Consider the following 8,884-nt stretch of genomic DNA (forward strand, 5'->3'; position numbering starts at 1 on the left):
GTGCAATCAACTCAATTCTCTGCGAGGGGAAGAGGCTATCGTCATATGGTAATTATTTTGTTACGTATGATAATCAAAAAAAAGAAAAGCCTCCATCGCCACCATTTACAGCAGGGTTGCTCACACTTCTTTTGCAGCAAGATTTACCATGTACAATAAAGGCTGTACATCAATCACAACACCAAAATTTCAGTAGTCGGTAATGAAGTTTTTAAATTTCCAATACCAGCTTTATCATCACAACAAATAATAACACTATTATGTTAATTATGGAAGAATGAGTTCAACTTCTTAATTATTAGTGCCCGACCGATTTATCGGCCGATATTAGCCTTTCACAGATATATTGGTATCAGCGTATATCGGAAAACAAATGAAAATTTTTTTTTTTTAGAACATATAATGCAGAAAACAATGCTTGGGGTGATTTAGAATTGGTGTCATAACAGAGTTTGTCCGACTCCATTGTTTACAGAGTTGAGCTGACGGTGATTCTGCAGACAGTGCGGAGTTAAGCGGTGTCTTCTCCGCTGTTTACGTTCCCTTTAGACATCACTCTCTGTGTTTCATGAATACCTCACCAAGACGGGCCTTTTTGGCAAAATTTTGAAATGTATTTGACCGTTCAGGTGCGCGTTAAAGTGAGCATTTTCGGAACACACGTGCATGTTCAGTACACACACATATGCCGCCTGTCAATCAAACAGGGCACAGCTGTTACTAGATCACTAGCGAATTATAAAATTGCGTGCTCTTGATTACTTTCAACAGCAGAATAAGAATATGAACTTTCTAATAAGTGACACAGGCCTAGGCTATCAAAAATATAGATGGTTATTTTTTGTTATTAACGTTTTAACTACCGCACTACCAATGTGTATGTATGTATGTGTGTCTGTACGTACGTATGTGTATAATTAGTTTTATTTTTTATTATTATCTATGTCTTGCTGCTGTTTTTGTATTGTTGTACACTGGAAGCTCCTGTCACCAAGACAAATTCCTTGTATGTGTAAGCATACTTGGCAATAAAGCTGATTCTTATTCTTCTTAATCAGTCTGCTTGTCCGGTCAGCAAGTAAGATTCTCTTTCACTTGCCCCTTCAAAAATCCACTTGTCCCGGACATGCGTTAATGTCGAGCCCTGTAATTTTTCAAGATCAAAGTGCTCACACTGGCCTGATAACAAGGAAGTATGTGAACGAGAGTGTTTTGGATTATGTAAATGTAGGCGTGTATGAGAGAGATGTTTTATGTGTGCTATTAGGCCATGAGGTAAATGAACTTTAAACTCTTGGTCTGGCTGAACCTTGCCGACGGTCCTCTCAATAACACAGTGTTACACCTGGTTTGATAAAGACAACAGTGCACGTCACTGGTCCAGGTGCAATTACTCTGCTACCTCACTCTCTTTAGAAGACAGCAATTTACGGACAAACAAATTTCCGACTTCAGAGGAACATTCTCGTGGAATCTGGTAAGCTTTGATTTCTTCCATATGGCTGAAGTATTCCCAGCTGGGTGAATTTACTTACAGAAGCCTTTTAAGACTGAAATCATAAAGTATTTTTTTTTAAAAAGACTAAAAAAAACAAGCCCGCCCACAAAATATGACAATGTTTGGAAAACAGGCACATTTGCCTTTGTAACTGGGAATCCATGTTAACTGGGCTTAAATAGCAGACGTTTTCTCTTGAAAGGAGGCCACCGTGTTAGGTTAGTTTCCCAAACACATCAAACAGGTGGTCAGGTCTCATAATCTGACTGCTTGCTTGCTTTATTCCAAAAAAAATTATACTTCAAGGAGATACACATAAAGAGATAAGGCCAATTTTGAAATAAAACCCAGCCTTGACGTTTGGGAGTCAAAATTTATGAAGACAAAAACAAAACAGGTACTTTTGGTGACCTTGATTTATACTTCATACTGACACTGACAATGAGTACACACACCATAAGTTTTAAGTGTATCAATACTCCAACGGATCATAAAAGTTTTACAGAAAGTCTTAATTTAAATGCCACAAAGCGATAATTCAGTGTTTCAACTCTCTCTACATTCAATCTGACAGCCTTCAACTGTGTGCAAGCCAAAAACAAAAATTTAATGCAGCTGAAAACTGTGGTGGCCCACACAATAGGTATAGAATATAAGGGTGTGTTCACACTTGTAGTTCGGTTCTCTTGGTCCGGACCAAAATAGAAAATTATACATTTAGTCCTGGTTCACTTAGCGTTCACACTGGCATTTTTAACAGCGAACCTAAAGATACAAAACAAAAGGCATCAGGAAAAGTCACAACCTGATTGAACAGCTTTTATGACGTATATTTTGCGACAACTTGCCGAACATCCAAAACAATGCTGGCTGCTGGGTGAAATGCGCTCGTTACATTTATATATGTATATATATATGGTGGTATATTTACCAGCTGAGAACAAATGAAGAGCTAGTGTGTAAAGGAGTCAAAACAGCACCAGGAATTCCTCCGCTGCACACACAGATGAAGATATGCTGCAAGGACGACTGAAGGCGGTTCTGACGCTTGTACCGAGCTGTAATGGGCAACATAGCTCTTATGATGCGAAACAGGTATGCTTGAGGTCAGTATTAGGCAAATTACTTCCTGTTTTTGGTCTGTTTAGACGTCTTTGGTCCGTGTTGTGTTCATATATCAATCGAATTGCACCAGAGTTTGTTTGGAAGCGGACCGAGACCCACTATTCAGGCAGTCTCAGTCCGCTTGTTTGGTGCACACCAAGGTTTGGATGGCAGCGTTCACACTTGTTCAAATGAACAGCACTAACAAAACAATCGCACCAGAGTTCATTTTAATCAAACCAAACCTGCCAAGTGTAAACACACCCCAAGTCTATGGATATGAATTATAGGATCTACATGCTCTCATAACAAAAAATACAAAAACAAAAAACCAAGACAAGAAGCACCAGTATATTGCACTGTCTAAATGGATTTAAAGGTCTAGGTTACACAAATATGAAAATTATCTTATTTACTTACCCTCATGCCATCGATCAAGCCACCCTTAGCTCGATTACACTTCTGATCATGCGCTGTGCAAGCATCAGCACTAGGAAGTGTAATTGAGCTTGAAATTATGATCGTGCCTAGAGACAGCAATGACAAGATGTACAGTGAAAAATTAAGGATGAAGTATTATGGATTGTTTAAGCTGACTGAATCTCCTTTTTTGAGCTTTAAAGGCATGATCACCATTTACTTGCACTGTATGGACCTACAGAGAGGAGATATTCTTCTAAAAATCTTCCTTTGTGTTCAGCAGAAGAAAGAAATTCATACACATCTGGGATGGCATGAGGGTGAGTAAATGAGAGAGTTTTCATTTTGGGGTGAACTATCCCTTTAAGGTCACAGTGTTCCATCCAAAACATATTTTCTGATCTGCTCATCTGTAGCAAATACAAACAAAACAAATCAGCAAAATGAATAATCCTTAAGGAAAAAAAACGAACAAAATGCTGATGATATTTCCAAATGACTGCACCACATTGAAAAAATTAAGGCACTTAATCAATGGTATTGATGAGTTATGTAACAGCTCTTCCTGTGAGGAGGGTATGTAGGACAAATAATGAATCTGGATGGAATGAAAAAGGATACAATAGCTCATAAACACATACTGACCCCATGATACTCTTAAAATGCCCCAAATGTTTACATCCATGTGCTGTGATGTCAATGCTGTAACAATCAAAAACATCCAAAACAGTCTGGTAATACAGAGCACAAGAGCAAAAACGAACAAACAGCACTTCAAAAGAGAGAGACACTGCATTTTCCATCAGGGATCAATACAGTATCTATGTATAAAGGGGGTGGGAGGTTTGGATCCAGGAAAGCCTTTGTTTCAACCATGTGATAGGAACACTTAGCCCAATATGAGAAAAACAAGGTTTCAGACTAGTAGGGCCCTATCCAATAAATTCAAGTCAAGGTGCCTTTTTATTTGGGATAGATAATGTGTAACGTATTTGAATGCCTTATAAATTTATTAGGGGCTGAACGGATCATAATATCAAGGTTCGAAGTTCAAATCTATATAACAATACAATAAAGTCATTATTCAAAAAATTCAAGCTGCCCAGATACAAACTTTGTAGCTATTTTTAAACCATAAACATCACGTACAAATGCGGAACTTGTATGTGAGATCAAGCGTGTGTGCTGCAAAAAATATGCAACGTAACGCATTATATAATGGAAAAGTACAGGTTGAGCAGGTTAATGTTCTATTAAACATAAAGCCCTCTACTGTCCACAGCGAGACAAAATACTGCGCTAAATATAAACAGCCAACAGATTATACGGAAAATAAGGGTTAGGACGAGCTTAGGGTCATAAAGAATCGTTGGTTGTGCCTCAAAAACCTAAACAGCGGTTTTTAGGGACGTTTGGAACGTTTCGAGACACGACCATTCGTTATTTAGTTCGAAAAGATTCTAAAATAACGATTTGAATCTTTTCTCTTTTGACGTTCTGTTCTGAGGGCATAACTCGACCAAAGTGGGGGGGGGGGGGGGGGGGGGTCTGCATATGGGGAAAAAATTCCAAACAAACATTATGTAATACAGCTAGTTAAAGGAAAACTCCCCGTGTCCAGGCTCAATGCAAAAGTTGTATGCTAACTGTTTACCACCCGATTGCATCATTTTGGCACATACATGCATCAGACACCGGAAACCAAATGTATTTATATATATTTATTCTATTTAAAAGGAGGCGGGGTGAATAAATTAAAAATCCCTCACAGGTGATAACAAATGTTTTGCGTCTTAAAGGGCCAGCACGCTTTCGTTGTATTCGAATTAATCTCTATATTACTGGAAATCCGTGTGATGTTTAGGCTTACATGGCTGTGAACACGTCGGAACAACATCCATGCAAACACTAAACGAAAAAGCGATGCAGACGTTCTACACTAGTAAAATCGAAAGCCTACTGATCTAGATGCAGCAGACATACGCAAAGCCTGAATATACTGCGCACCCAACCCATGGTCACACACACACACTGCGTGGGTTTAACCTACTCAAGACTGAAAGCAAAATATGCAAATCCCCCTGAGTGAACTAGCAAACTTGTCTGATTAAAGTGTTGATGTGTAATCAGCAGCATACGTGTCAATATATCAAACATATTGACACGTATGAGTGCGCTAGTCGGCTGATTTTGCAACCTTGATGGTCTGACTTTCAACGCCGCCTACTTCTGTATGAAGGGTTTAACCAGAACAAACCTTTAAAAAATAACTATGGAGAACGAAAAGCGCCGTCTTTTCGCGTCCTAATTCAGTCGCATTTAGACTAAAACGCCCTATGCGTGTAACATTTCACCGTACGTCGATTTAGTGCACAATTGTATTAAAAATGTCTTAAGTTGCCACACACTACCGAGTTTTAAACTAACAAAGAGAAAAGGAGGAACCTACCACGTGATGAGGATCCGATTCCGGGGGGAAATTATGTAATAAATCCCCACGCCTAAGAATTATAGTAATAATATTTAAAAAGGCAAAAGCAATTATCCAGATGCAGATTCCGCTGTTGCACGTTCAGGTGGAAAAATCCCCGGCCTCTCGCGCGCTCCGGTGTTCGATAACCCCGCTCCTCTTCCGTCTTCTCCTCCCACTCCTCCGGGCTGTGTTTAGGAATCACGAAATGGGCGAAAGAAACGGGGGCAGTCGAGCTACAGGAGTCCAGTCGGCTGTTTTTCAATCGCCCCCGAAAAAAAGTCACAAAAACCGGCTGAAATGTATCCCTTTTCGGTCGTTCTTTGAACGAAATCTCTCTTCTACGGCTCCGAAAGACCTTTCGAGCTCAATTTCGACGGAGAAAACCCCAGTTTCATCCGTTTTTTTTTTTTTTTTTTTTTTTGTATTGTTGTCGTTCGAGGGGGAAGCGACGAGCTAAGAAAATGGCGGCTCGCTCCTCTCCCTCGGCTTGCGAGTCTGAAAAACAGAAAGAAGCCGAGCGGCGCAGTGGCGGGAGAGAGACGCGCTACTCAGACTGGCCGCTAGAGGCGCAACGTTTCCTGCCGTGACGCATGAGTACAACAGGGGGCGCCACAGATAGGTGACACTAAATTGCCAAAACAGTCCTCTGCAAATAAGGGGAAAAGATTTGTAGAAAACAAATCCCCAACATAGTTTATTGTAGTTACAAGAATTGTTTTAATCTTTATAAAAATTTCATACTAGAAAAATATAGTGAAGAATTATTGGTAGTGACTGGTGCCTAGTGTGGCAAGTTTCAAGAAAGAAGTTGTAAAATAGTTGCTGTACCAGTAGAGGGAAGTCGAGGTTGACACTACATCACTTCTCAGAACCTGCAAACTGTTCTAAAGTGCCCAAGGGACAGGAAGAGCACAAGAAAGTGACAAGTTGTACACAACTGAATTACCACCATATAAACTAACAAACACATCATAAGATGGAACTGTCTGTGTGACAAGCTTAGCTTTCCAGTTATATGTATCAGCATAAAAATGCACTGTTAACCTTAATCCAAGAACCCTGAATGTGAATACAATTTTTATACTAGATTTGTTGTTGCAGGCAGAAAGACAAACTACTACTACTGGTAAAGACTGAATTCTTATATAAACCGTTTTATATATATATATATATATATATATATATTTCTAAACTGTACTGTGATGAGTGCGATGGAATACACTTTATGCTGAGTGGCAAAAATAGGCTTTTATCCCAGAGAGTTTAGAAATGATGTTGCCAGAAGCACTCATTAATAAAATAACAGCACCATCTACTGCTCAAAATGAGAAATTTTCTCACCACTTTTCCCCCAAGTAGGTAGTTGCAGCAAAATCTTCTAAAGAGGGTGGGGTTACTCCAAAAGGGGGTCACGCCATCTTCAAAAGGGGGCATCACTTCCACTTACAGTTAAGGTTAGGAAAAGGGCTCCCTATATCTTTATTGGCAGTTTGGAGCTCCCACCCCTTTTTGGAGCAATGCCTACAGCTATAGCCTTCTTTTTCAAGAAGGGTATAGCTGTAGGCATAGCTCCAAAAAGGAGACTTACGTCTCTGCAGAACAAAAATGGGCTTTTCCCAATCAATGGGCTTTTCCCAATCAGTGGGCACTTTCAAACCATTGAGATTCCCTACTTTCATTGGATAGTTTAGAAACACCCATCCCGGTTTGAAAACGCCCACAGATTTGAAAACACCCATTATTGTTCTGCAGAGACCTATACTTCCAAAATCGCCATTAAAGATATAGGGAGCCCCTAACCCTTTCCCTTACCTTAACACTTTTGAGTTGGCGCAACCCTCTTTTGGAGTAACCACGCCCTCTTTCAAAGATTCCACCCCCATTTGGAGGTCTCCGTCCTGCAGCTATACCTACTTGCCTTTTTCCGTGGTATTGAGAAAGATATAGCTGCAGGCCGAGCTCCAAAAAAGGGCGGGAGCTCCAAACTGCCAGCAAAGATATACAGAGCACCTAACCTGTTCACCTAACCTAACCCTTTCCCTAGCCCTAACCGTTTGTGTAAGTGTCGCCCCCTTTTGGAGTTGGCCCAACCCCCTTCTGGACTAACCCCAAACCCTTGTAGTTACCAACACCTTTTTTGTATTTCCGCCCCCGTTTGGAGATCTCCAGGATGCAGCAATACATATTTGGTGGTATTAATTATTCAGCAGACCATTTTTTTTATCCAAACAAATTACACTTACTGCAGGGACAATTTCCCTCTACCTTCCTAATTAATCAAATTACAATACACTTGCTTTTTATTTAATAAAAGAGATACAAAAACACAACTCTGTCTCTCACCTTATTATTTCTTGGTCTCAGTCCCAACTGTTGGTTAACTGGTACTGCCATTTTTATTCCAAATGTAACCTTACTTACTCCCAAACAGGAAAGGCACTGGTTCAGTCTGTAGTCTGACAACAAAAAAAAAAAAAAAGTATTATTTGTTAGCATTTATAGTTGAACAGTTTATAAATCACTTACATTTATACCTCACCATTTTTTTAAAGACTTCAAATGCAATTTTCTAAAATTAACTATTGTGTCTCAATTACACAAATTTTAAAGTGATTAAGATTAAATCCAATTAAAATATTTGTATATTTAAATAATTCAAATAAAAATACAAATAAAACATGACAAAGTCACAAAGACTTGGTAACGCAGTTTAAATGATAAATGTATCATGTCTTTTTAACTCAGCACTGTGTCACCTTGTGGAGACAAATAGTAGAAGCAAGCTTTTTTTAAAGTAATTAAAGCTTAATGTGATTAAAGCTTAATAAATCAGTAAAAAAATAAATAAAATGAAACAACGTTTGAAAAAAAATATTAATCGAAAACAAAAACAGCGCTTTAGCAACTGCGTTCCTCGGGACAGATTGATGGAGTTACAGGCTGCGTTACAAAAGTTAGTGTGCTGCCTACCTAGACAGCATTTTTTGGCATCATATTCGCGTTCAACATGCTTTCTAGATAAGCAGCACACTAGGTTTTAAAATGCAACCACTTTCTCAACCAGTTCCATTACAATATAAGCAAAAATTGTAGGAAAAAAAAAATGATCATATAAATAAGAATATAATTACTGATATATATTAGAGAAGTTTAGTTTATACACTCCGAAATTAATTTAATTTACTCATAGGCGGCCTGTTTACTGAAGGTTTAGCATGCTAACATCATCAGCTGATAGTCTCTGCTCTGTTACAGCCTTTCTTTCATCACCATTCGCATCTTTAAGACGAACTGAACGGGTAAAATTACATCTGACATTCTAAACCGTATCAACAGGCAAAATGACAATTTTAGAGTTGTTTTAAGTTTATTTTGAGGTTTAAGGTGCA

At 38.9% G+C, this 8,884-nt stretch overlaps 1 protein-coding gene across 2 annotated transcripts in view; it reads right to left on the reverse strand.

Annotated features, from left to right (window-relative positions):
• LOC127451579 (KAT8 regulatory NSL complex subunit 1-like) overlaps nt 1–5,981 on the reverse strand; it is an 88,547-nt gene extending 82,566 nt beyond the window's left edge. For both annotated transcript variants that reach the window (XM_051716357.1, XM_051716356.1), the window contains exon 1: nt 5,472–5,981. The gene's annotated coding sequence lies outside the window, so the exon portion shown is untranslated. The remainder of the gene's footprint in view (nt 1–5,471) is intronic.
• Nucleotides 5,982–8,884: the final 2,903 nt, after the last annotated feature.

The sequence above is a fragment of the Myxocyprinus asiaticus genome, chromosome 14, assembly GCF_019703515.2.
Source record: "Myxocyprinus asiaticus isolate MX2 ecotype Aquarium Trade chromosome 14, UBuf_Myxa_2, whole genome shotgun sequence".
In the NCBI taxonomy this organism is placed as follows: Eukaryota; Metazoa; Chordata; class Actinopteri; order Cypriniformes; family Catostomidae; genus Myxocyprinus; species Myxocyprinus asiaticus.